At 33.2% G+C, this 12,510-nt stretch overlaps 1 pseudogene; it reads left to right on the top strand.

Moving 5' to 3' along the window:
* The first annotated feature begins 6,453 nt into the window (after positions 1-6,453).
* LOC107957712 (pentatricopeptide repeat-containing protein At5g15010, mitochondrial-like) lies at positions 6,454-12,193 on the top strand (annotated as a pseudogene).
* Positions 12,194-12,510: the final 317 nt, after the last annotated feature.

The raw sequence follows: 12,510 nt of genomic DNA, 5'->3' as shown, positions 1-12,510 counted from the left end.
CCAGATTTACTCCGGTAGATTTTGTTAAACAACTTTTTGATTTATATGGCATGTATAGGAGGTGATTTGACAATGTAATTGTATGAGTGATTAAGTATGCAAAGTATGTTGAATGTGATGTTTTGTGTTTGAAAATGAAATATACATGTTTTGGCTTGAAATAATTGATTGGTTGGATTCTATTAGTGTATAATTGTGTTTAGGTACAGGAAATGGATAAATGAATGTTATTTGATCAAGATTTATAAGTCAATGTTTTGGGCATGAACTAGGTGTGTTTGATATGTGAAAATAACTTAAAAATGGTGAAAAACCAGGTTTTCACACGGCCAAGTCACATGGGCGTGTGCCCAGGCCGTGTGGAAAAGTCAGAATCGCCCACAGGCTAGTTCCACGGCTGTGTAAGCAAGACAGATCTCCCCACGGGCTGCCTTCACGGGCATGTCCCAGGCCACACGGGCATGTCCCAGGCCACACGGGCGTGTGCCCCTATTTTCAAGGAAAAGTTTCCAAAGTTCCCGATTTAGTTCCAAATCACTTCCTAAGCATATTTTGGGCCTCGTAGGTCCATATTAGGGACTTAAAGATGAAATTTGAGAAATTTTAAATATAAATACAGACTTATGACTCGGTTTTGTTTGTTTATTAGTGTATAATTCCGGTAGCACCTCGAACCCTGTCCCGGCATTGGATACGGGCGTGGGGTGTTACAATATTTTTATAAATATTTATGGAGTGTCATTAAGGTGGTATTAAAGGTTTTTTTAAAAAATTTTAATGTTTTGATAGTTAATTAATTAAAAAGGACCAAATTGAAAAATGTGTAAAACTTGTTAAATATAATAACTAAGTGCTTAAATCACTTAATTAATAAATGAGGCAGGACTTAAGAAATAAATAAACCTAAGTTAAAAGATGAGGCGACATATGAAGAGAAAAATAATAAAATAAAAACATTCAATGGCAAAATGGTAATTTGCTTGAAATTAAAATGAAACAAATTGGAAACTGAAAGTTTTCTAGACATTTTTTCTTCAATTTTCAGCCAAAATCAACATAAGGAGAGAGCTTGAAGCGGGTTTTTTTATATTTTTGCTTCATGTGAGTTCAATTCTTACCCCTTTTTTTGTAATTTTTATGTTTTTGAGATTGTTACAATTAGGTCCAACTAAACCATACCTTTGTTTTTTATTTTATTAAAAATTTTAGAAGTTTCCATTGATAGATATTAGATTTTTTGATGAATAAAATGGATTTAGAGCTTTGATTGTGTTGTATGATGATTTTATAAAGTGATTTTGTTAAATATTAATTTAGGATTAAATTGTGAAAATGTCAAAATATTAGGGTTTAATAGTGAATTTTTGGTTTATTAGGGGTTTTATGATGTCCTAGAATATTTTGATAGATTATTTAATGAGAAAATTATTTAATTTGATAGATTAACTAATTAAGGGATTAAATTACAAAAATTGTAAAATTTTTAGGTAATTATGTAAATTCAAAAAATAAAAGGGTATTAATTGTAAAATGAATTGGAAATGGAATATAAGCTAATAAATGAATAATTTTATATTTTAGATCAAGATCTCGTAGATACTTGTGAAAAAGGAAAAATAGCGGAATAGTCCCTAAACTTCTACAATTACTACAATTCAATCCAGGAAAGTTCGTACAGTTAAAAATTTAAATTTTTTATAAATTGATGATTGATATTATGTGTATATATATTCTATTATTGAAAATAATTTATTGTTTAAATTATAATATTGAATTTTGATATTTGGTCTGAATTGAACGTGAAATTTGAGTACATTCGTGTTTTGATGTATGATGGTATTGGAGGGAGATATCAACATTTTACCCAAGTAAACCGGGGTTTAACATTTCTTGCGAACTCTCGTGTTTTACTTCTGTTTGGCGTGACTGGGTGGATCAGCTCTTACGAGCTTTTGTTCAGCTCTTATGAGCTTCTATTCAGCTTTCGAGCTTCTGTTGGCGTATTTGGGAGGACTAGCCCTTATGAGCTTCTGTTGACAATGTATTCTTATCCGTAAGTCATTCTTCGAATGGAAAAATTTCGGTAAAGTGATTTATTAAATGAATTTGAAAGACATGTTATTCATTTTTATATTGATTTAAATACGGATGTATTTATCAATAGAAGTTATGAATGACAAAAAAATGTTAGTGAATAACAGGGAATTGACATGAATGATTTTATTTATTTGACTTGTTATAGTAGGTCCGGTAAGATTTTGTTTAACCCGTCGAACTTACTAAGCTTTTTGTTTACCCCATTGAACTTGCTAAACTTCATTAAGCTTATATGTGTTGTTTAATGTCTTTGTAGATTTATGGAAGGTTGGACGATCAGATTAGCACTCAAGTCACACTATCTAGCTTATCTCAGTAGTTTTTGAAATGTTAAATACAGTTTATATGGCATGTATAGGCTTTTGTTCGATTTTGGTCAAAATTTATCTTATTAAAATATTATGAATAATATTTTGTTTATATAATCAACTTACATATTAGTATGAGATTAATGTATAATTGTGATGTTAATATAAGTGATATATGTATGTATGTATTTGAAATATAGTGAACTTTGGTAACTTGGTTAGGTAAATTAAATAGGTAAGTTTGGATATTGGTGGACATATTTTCAAATTGTCATTAGAGGTACCTATGGGTATATTGGTTGTATGTGATAAAAATTCATGTTTAAAACTTGATTTTAGCTTGTGTTGAATGCCTTGTCATGGCTTGTTGATGTGTAAATTATTGAGGCTAGGTTGGTATGAGAAATATAGCATAGAAAATCGTCTATTTTCGTCCACACGGGTAAAGACACGAGTGTGTATCTCAACCGTGGCAAGGTGGCGCGGGCTTGTGTCCTTGTATCTTTTAAAAATGCAAGTCAGTATGCTCACACGGCCTAGCACATGGGCATGTGACTTGGCCTTGTGACCCAAATTAGAGAGTTACACAGGTATAGACACATCCGTGTGTCCCTATTTCGAATGCCCACACGGCCGTGTGTCCCCTGCAGCTTTGAAAATTTTCAATATTTTTCAAAAAATTCTTTGAGTACCCGATTTAGTCCCGACTTGTTTCTAACAAGTATTCTGGGCTTTGAGGTTTCGTATAAGGGACAATATGTTTGATTTCGATTGGTTTCTAACATGAATGTGATATTATATGAAATATCTGTTTATTGATCTGTAAACTCTGGTAATGTTCTATAACATTGTTCCAGCGATGGATACAGGTTAGGGGTGTTACACTTCATGTGGGCTAATTTAGGCTTCTTATGGGGGTCCAATTATATACTCAACAGTTTATAATTTAATCCAACCCAATACTTATTTTCCATTTCGCAAAATAAATATTATTCAATCAATTAATTTAATTAACTAAATTAATTTCTCAATTAAATAATTTTCTCAACCAAATTCTAATTCCATTAAAGTCATTACAACTTTATTGTAATAAAATTTATGAGGAAATATTTTTAATTTCCTTATTCAAAAAATATCATAATGACTAATTAATTTAATTTCATATTCGAACTCCAATTATTTAATTAAAATTAATTAAATAATGATTCAAAGAACCTTAATTAATTCTCTAATCATTTCTGTAATTAGCGAGAAAATGGATCCATTGTGGATAGTGATTTGTGTGATCTATTTTTTGTTAGTTTATCGTTTTTATTTATTTCCATTTGATTCGTGTGATCTATTTTTGTTACTTTATCATTTTTATTCATTGGTTCTACATGCAATTCACATTTGGTTATTTCGAGGTAGCAGAGGGATTGACTAGACATAGATAATTAAAGCTCAAATAAATTATAATTAAGTTTCGACTTTTTGCCTATTAATTATAAACTTATTTAGTCACAAAGTCATTCCACTAAAGTATCATGACTAAACTTTCTCTTATTATATATTATTACGAAAGGTACTTAATAAACGCTCGTCCAATGATATTGTCATAAGTGTTTTACCTTAATAGGATATCCTTAATCTTTTTTGGATAAATTCATTCTCCTAATATGATCCTATTTATCTCGTGGTAGCCATTACATATTCCTTCATGAAAAGTCAACTATTATCAAATAGTAATCAAATCATTTATCACAAAGGCAAATGACCCATGATTACGTTTAATTTTCATCTATCATGTAATGCTGATGAGAGAATATTATTTACCCTTTCATTGGGTTATGAACTCCACTGTTTTGAAATGATGCTACATGCTGTAAAAGTCATATACCTAATGTACCAGCTTTTGAATCCTAATTTATTTGAACTTAGACGTTCATTTACATCAAAGTATACGAGTAACGCATACATAGTCTATCATCCACTCATGACTAATGCATGTCACATTATGAACGACATAAGAGAATGAATCCATAAATGAATCTAGGATTTCTTTTACTTAGGTCTTGTCCGATGTACTATCAGTCTAGTTAATCATATTTATATATTTATCTTTTAAGAGTCATATACTCTGATACACAAGAAAATGTATCTCCCCAATGGAACTCGATAGATGACATATTAATCTTTCAATTAGTTTGCTTGTTTCCGATTAGACTAAGGAAATGCTTAGATTATCTACTAATACAAGTTGCCTTTCTGTGTATTATGATCCGGCCACGTAATATTGCTTAGTAACAATTAAACGCTAGATAATGGTGAGCTAATAGTTGCTTTTATTTTGCTTTGTGTGCAAAAACCATTTAGGACAATATAAAAATAATATTAATATAATTAATGGTTATTTCATTAAACCAATTTGTTCGAAAAATACAAGTATACATAAAAAAATACTACACTGAACACACTAGATTCAACATTTTTCTATTTTTTTCTCTTCAAATCTTCCAAATCGGGCTATTGTGGTAGCTGACCTTTTCACTGTCGGTGATTGGCTACCTCTCCCTATTTCTTTTTACCCTTCTCGTCTCTTCAATATTTTCCTTCCCTTCTCACTAGCATAATAACCTTCCTTCTTTAAGGAACAATATGGAAGTGACTCTAAAGGTGACTTCGATGGTGAGAGCGTTTGGAAGCCTAGTGAGATCATGCGACGTTCCCACTCATAAGGAGCTTGACTGAGCCTTGTGGCTTGTCTCCTCCATCCTTCATTGTTGGACATGTTTTTGAGAAGGGTCAATGTTGAGTAGAGGCACTGAAAGTTTCTGCAACGAATGGACTTTGTAGCGGTCTAGGGTGGTGCATAGATGCAACACTATTTTGACAGCCATTCGTTTTTCCTTCCCTATTTCTATTTCCTTTTTGTCTTTTTCTATTCTTTTCCTATTTGGTTTGGTTGCTGGAGTCACTGGATCCCACCTCATCGCGTCTGATTAGGATCATTCTCCAGATCTCAACGTTCTTCAGAGCTATTTTAGCACCTTTAGGATATTGAGATCTTTAAAGTGTAACAATGGCTAGAGGGAGATCAATGGTTGAATTATCTTCGACTTTGAAAATAAGGAATTTAAAGATACTAGATGGTATTTGTAATGATATGTTGTATTTTGTTTTTTTGTTTTGTTTTTGTAAGTTTAGTTTTGTCCATATTTTTATTTTGATTAAAGAAGATTATACTTTATAAATCAACATAACAATTTGACATAAAAGATGCCTAGTTCCTGGTAGCGAAGTTTCAAATACCTACGAATCTCTGCTTTTTGAATATTTCAACTGCGCTCACATAGATCCTTCATATTTCGAACCAAAGCCAGATTATTAGAGTAAGCCATACCATCCTTCGCTAATTCAACAATCTGGAGATGGTCACATTCTTCTAATGCTTTATTTTTCTTATATAAAATTATATCTTTAGCTAATCACCAGTAATTATATTTTTAATTATTTGACTTTTTTAAACAATAAAACATTACTATTTACTAACATTATTACTTCCTAAAAAAACTACATTATTTTAAGTATTTAAAAATTGCATCCTAAGAATTCCTTTAATAAGTTTAGGAGTTGTATAAAAAAAGTTAGGTTAAAACATGCTCCAAATTTTTGTATTTTTTTTGTACATTTAAATTTTTGTTTTTACTTTTTAGATTTCAACATTTAAGTCCAATTGTTAAACCTATTAAAATCTTATTAATTTTATTGATGAAACATTTTAAAATAAAAAAAATAATACTCACTTAATAATGAATTTGAATTTAATAAAAAAAATATTAAGTGTGTCAACATTTGAACTTGCATTTTTTAAATTTGTAAAGTAAATAGGCTAAATTCATTGAGATAAAAGTAGAGAGACTAAATTTCAAATGTACAAAAACTATATGGACCTAGAACATATTTTAACCAAATATTTAAAATTGTAGACGACTTTAACATTTATTAGGGAAAACATGAACGAATACCTTGGCCCGGGTGTCGACATGTGAGTCCTCATCTAAGAATATATGATAAAAACCGATTTTTATTTCACTTCCGGAGTTAAATTGTTTAAACAGTCAGTACAAATATATTGTTCTCATCTTTTACTCACTGACTTGGCAGTTTTCTTTTTGTTCAGTCATTTCGTCAAACACTTCCTATGCAATCTAGAAATGCGGGAATCAGGTTTACAAGATAAAAGATTTATGCTGTTTCAGTTCGGCAAATACCCGCTTGAAACCACTCAGTCTCAAACTCCCATCTTTGAAACACTGTGGAACAACAAAGAGAACGATAGTTGTAACCAACTCTTTGAAGTTTCGCTCCCCGTTTCTGTTAGCTTTCTATTCCTACTTCAAGTATTGATTTCACAAGTGAACCAAAGGTTTAGACATTTGATGGAAATAGTGATAATCATAATGATGATGGTTGATGATTTTGATGGCAATCGCTTAAATGTATTGAGTTTAAGCAATAAACGTGTAGTTCAGGACGTTAAGAAACTTATGGACATGATACGTGGAACAGGTAGATGTTGAAACAGCAATGGGGTGTAAGGTTTCCTCTGAGTTGGCGGTGGAGGTGTTTTCTTGGGTTCTGAAGGATTGGGAAGTGTTGTTTACATTGTTTTTATTGGCTGGGAAACAGCCGGATTATGCTCAGTCATTGCGTGAACATCATTCAATGATTTCTATTATTGGGAAAATGAGGAAGCTTGATACTGCATCAGCATTTGTTGATGAAATGAGAGAGAAAAGGGTGAGAAGGCCCTGTTCTTGCGACACTCGACTCTCTTGAGTTTAGCCATCTGATGTTTTGTAACAAGGATGCCTTCCCGTTTGATACCTTAAGTTTTAATATCATATTGAAGTATTGAATAGATGATATGGCTGGTAGTCCAGATGAGGCAGAGATGGTTGGGAAGGAGATGAGCAAGAGAGGTGTTTAACATGATGGTGATTCATAAAAAAGTGTCATATCCTGCTACTCAAAAGCTTGTGATCTTAACAAGGTACTTGAGCTCTTCAGCCACATGAAATGAATGGGGGTTGAACCAGATAGGAAGGTTTACAATGCGGTAATCCAGTCACATGCAAATGCCAGGCATGTATAAGAAGCTATTAGTCTCCTGAAATCTGTGCAAGATAAGGGTATTTTCCAACTGTTGATACTTTTAATTCACTGATTAAGCCTCTACGCAAAGCCCCAAAGATAGACAATGCTAGGCAGGTCTTTGACAAGATGTTGAAGGGTGACCTCTAACCTACAATTCTGACTTATTGTGCTTTCTTTTGTATTGTAAGAAATAAGGAAGAAGTGTTTGAGCTCTTTGAGAAGATGAAACAGATGGGATGTCAACCAACCAATGATACCTATATCATGATGATAGAATGTTTAGTCAATGGTGCCACTTTGATAATGTCTTCAGGTAATGGAATGAAATGACTGAAAAGGGGGGGTTGGCGGCGATGGTTGTAGCTTACATATCGTGTTGATTCATGGGCTAATTTTAAATGGAAAGCTGGATGAAGCATACAGGTTCATGGAGATGAAGGAAAAAGTAAAAACAGTTACTGCCTGAACTAAAGATAGATGAGGCTTAATGCTTAAGTTTCTGGTAAGCCATTTGCAGAGCAAAAGATGGTTGATTTTAAGAGCAATCAATTGTAAAATAATCAGTTGGACAACCAGATCAGAGTTGAAACTAAGTAATTTGATCAGAGAAAGGTTTTCTCAAGCAACCTAAAGCCAAAACAGTTGTCTGAGAAAGAGGCTTTTCACTTCGGCAGCAATAGGTCTGCATGATATCACCAACAATCATACTATTTGATAATACTATCTAATATTGTGGTTGAGAACATGCTATCTGAATCATGAATAACCAACTCTAAACTTGCATCAAATCAATTGAGTGGTACCCATGAATTGCATCTATCTGTCTACATGGAATTGTGCTGCTCATCACAACTTTTCTGGATCGAAAACCATACCTGACCTGGTTTGAATGATTATTTTCGTGTAGCTAATGTACAAGATTTGGCAACTTAGTCTTCTGGGCATAGAGAAAGAGGGCTAGCAAAACTACGGCTCCTGACAAAAGAAGAAATTGATACTGTTCTCTACATATCTTAGCTCTACTTTGCAATATTTTCTCCACGAGTACCAAGCTTCAATTGTTTGCACTCTTTATTGTGAGCTCATCACTGCCTTGCTGATCATACTGCTCCTAGTAGTTCAACTTTCAGTAAGACATTCTTGGCACTAATTTGAGTTGCATTTACATATTTTATGTTTGATGATATAGCATGAGACAGGCAACTAAACCTATATATCTTGTTGTCATTTTGTTTGGCCTTGAAAGAAAATGTTTCTGAAAGTATTGGTGGTGCGGAAATTAGACCTACGATGGAAGGTTGCACAGCTTTTTAACTTGGAACTATGATCAGTGTGAAAGATCTCTAGAACTTGTGAAATTCTTTGTACTAAACATTGTATATAGTAGCCACTCTGCAGGATCCATGAGATGCTTACTGTACATAGTTCAGTATCTCTATGATATCTTTGAATTAATATAATTTCAGAGATATCTGAGGTAAAAAGGGAATATAGATGAAGAAACCGTTTTCGAGATGAGCTATTAGATTTTTGATGATCCTATTGTCTTATATGCTATATGGCCTGGATCTGTTCTGTGTACCTAAACAGTCATTATGGGAGTGGAAATATTCATAAAATTAGTTTTGTTTCAGCATCAACTGACTGAAATTCATGAAACTGTATTTCTATGTTAGCTATAGCTGTCCTATTGAGAATCAGATATATTGTTGTGTTTGTTTACATTGTAACCCTACTTTACCAATCAGTAGAGAGCTTTGATAGATAAGATATAGATGTCAATTCTACCGTTTGTGAATCCACTGGTTGTACCTGAAAATCAAGATGATATGTAAAAAGAATTTATATGCCAATTTATGAATGGACGTGATCTTTTACTAACTTACACTTCCATCTTGTGACAATACTCTGTTTTCATCTGGGACCTCAATTCTGATCTCGTGCTTCTAAAATTTTACTGAATATTAAAGAATACCTTTAAAAACTCCAAGACATCGGTATTTTAGGAATAAGATGTAGGAATAGATACTTTAAGGAGATTAGTGGACTGCGATGATGAACAACTAAAAAGATACAACAACATTTTAGTATTGCCTGATTCTATATTGCTCGGACTCTTCATTTTTCATGAAGTACCTGTGTCTGACATTCGTTTCTGACACACGGATATGGGGATATGACCTCTGAGGATCCTTCAAATACATGAAAACACTTTGAAAAACTAACCACACCCATGTGGAATGCATACCCATATCTGAGATTCACACCCAAATCCAAGTAATATAGGCCTGATTGACTTCTTGGCGTTCCTGGTTTCTTTTTTAAATAAAATGTCTTTATTTCTTGCTATTTGGTAAACTGGACAGCTAATCGTTTCAAAGATTTGGCCAGTGATCATTCTTGGTGTTGATTTGGCATCAGGATATTACTTTATACACAACCAGTGGTGGGATTTTTTAACTCTACGAGGCAAGTTAGAATATTGCAACATCTCTTATTAGTATGGGGCAACCCTTTAATCTCATTGGTGGTGTTGAAAACCTCCATTGGTGGTGGTGTATTGCATAATTTTCCTTCTGCATCTTGTTATCCGGAGACTAATTTGAGCTCTTCTCATTCCTTTCTTCCTTTTTTGGCTTTGACCTAGTTTTATGTCTGTCATCATGAATTCTTAGTCTCCCTGGCTTTTCTATGTGCCTTTCTATGAGTCAGATTAATTTTTTCCATTAACTACTCATTGCATTGAAGGAAAAATTATAATGATTGCACCCAATCTCCTCTGGCTCATGTGCATCCGTACTTTTAATTAGTTGTTTTAATGGGGAGTAATTGAGATTGCTCTGTTTAATTATATTAAATAATATGTTCTTATGTTTATGCTAGGATATAGGGATTTAAATATTCATTAGTATGCATATTCTCACAGCGTTGACAAGATCTTTTTTACTCAAACTGTCTCGCAGCCTCTTTCAGATTGGCAATTTATTCTCTTCCTGTTTGCACTCGTGTGTGCTGCTTCACCAAATTCTTGATTCACCAACTTGCATATTATAGGTGTGTAATTTCTTGACAGTTGACAATGAGCATTCTTATACTGTTAATAGCGACTGTCGACTGACCTCCTAGCCATTTGCAAATCCTTGGTTTGAAAGGTCTTCATCCAGCATGGCATGAACTACCGAATCTGATTAGTCAAGCTTAATACAGTTTAAGACGTCATATATGCTTTTGCTCTAGTGTAAGCTGAGGAATCCAATCTCTGTTATGGGGAAAGTTTCTTAGCTATGTTTCCCCAACTATTTTATTATTATTATTGTTATTATTTTTTTTTTGAAGTATTCATGTCTAACACACATTTGGATATTGAAATGGAGTTATGACCCTTAAAAGTTCCTCCAAATACATGAAAAATATTGGAAAATATTGACCATGCATATGTTGGGCTCATATCCATATCTGATACTCACATCCGAGTGTCTATAGATTAGCAATATCTTGATGAGATCAAGTTGATCTAATAATACTAGCGTTTAGTTTGTATTGCTGTTGAGCTTGGTTGAAAAATTAAATGCTCATCAAAACTACTTTGACATTTTGTAGGTTTCACAACGGCAGAGTTCACAAGTTTCCCCTAAATTCTTCCATTTCAAGGCAACTCTTTTTTTTTTTTTTTCTTCGCAGCTCCAATATAAAATAGATTCAATTAGTGAATATGAACAAGAGTGATGAAGCAGCCTTCCATGGTGCAAGGAAAATGGATAAAAATGAGAGAGAAAAATTGTGCAAAGAAAACTCTAGATTTGAATTTTTTAACATTTAACTCATTGGAAATTCAAAGCATCTCTTCTGCTGAGATACTTTTGGCAGAGAGAGAGAGAGAGAGAGAGAGAGAGAGAGAGAGTAGATAATGGTCTGTGAATTCTTGACTTTAGATTTAGTTCCAAGTTAGGCCTAACTCATTATTCAGTTGGGTGCCTCAGATGGGCAAAGCTGGTGTATTTCCATTTGACATGAGATAACTACTAAGCATATAGATTAGGTGAACTACACGTGGAAAACTACAGGGTGTCATTTTCATGACTTTTTCACACATGGAACCTAGCTAGCTGATGCGTATTCTTGCATGCCATCCATGCGTTTGACTAGTCTAACTTGTATGTTTGTATGATTAACCCTTTCTCAGTCAAATATCCCCTAACAACTTGATGTAATGATTGATTGCACGTTCATCCGGGTAGGAGTTAAAAGATACCCTTGGCATTATGATAAGCTAAGGATTAGCTTTGAAAAGGTGGAGATGACCATGTGAATTTGCTCATCTTATTTTCCACCAATTAGTTTTCCTGTGTTTGTTTTTTTTGTTCGTATTTTTTCCACCAATTAGTTAGTCTGAACATTTTCTTCTCTCTACAGGTAAATCAAAAGTCAAGGTTCCCACAACTAAGTAAAGAAGATGTTTTTGACCATATTTACTATCAATTTACTATCAACCAAAGTATAACACCTTTGGTTTCTTTCATTGGCCTGGCTTGAGGTTTCCCACTTTTTCTTTGATGTCTATCTGCAAGCTGATAAAATGCAAACTTTAAAGAAACTCATTGGCTACTTAATCAAGGAATGATATTATTGTATGCACTGACATTTTGACATGTGAGCATTTGAATTTCAGCTGAACAAGTTACCTAGTACATGGAAAGTAAAGGAGTTTGAGAACAAGAAAGCTTGAAATCCCAGGTGCTTTTGTTTTTCATCATACATGACATAAGATTCAAGGCATGAAATCCTATACTTTTGCATGATAACAAACTGAACGCAAGGCTCATGACCCCAAAAACAAAAGCATCTTTGAAAGATAAATTATATCAGTGTCTTGAAACAAAAATATGTATGTGGATAATCATAAAACCTTAACTTTTCAAAATTCATAGTATTCTTTAGCATATACTCCAAGACCCCATCTCTCAAA

This window comes from Gossypium hirsutum, chromosome A11, assembly GCF_007990345.1.
Source record: "Gossypium hirsutum isolate 1008001.06 chromosome A11, Gossypium_hirsutum_v2.1, whole genome shotgun sequence".
Lineage (NCBI taxonomy): Eukaryota > Viridiplantae > Streptophyta > Magnoliopsida > Malvales > Malvaceae > Gossypium > Gossypium hirsutum.
The sequence above is the reverse complement of the archived record's forward strand: the minus strand, read 5'-3'. Positions and strand labels throughout refer to the sequence as shown.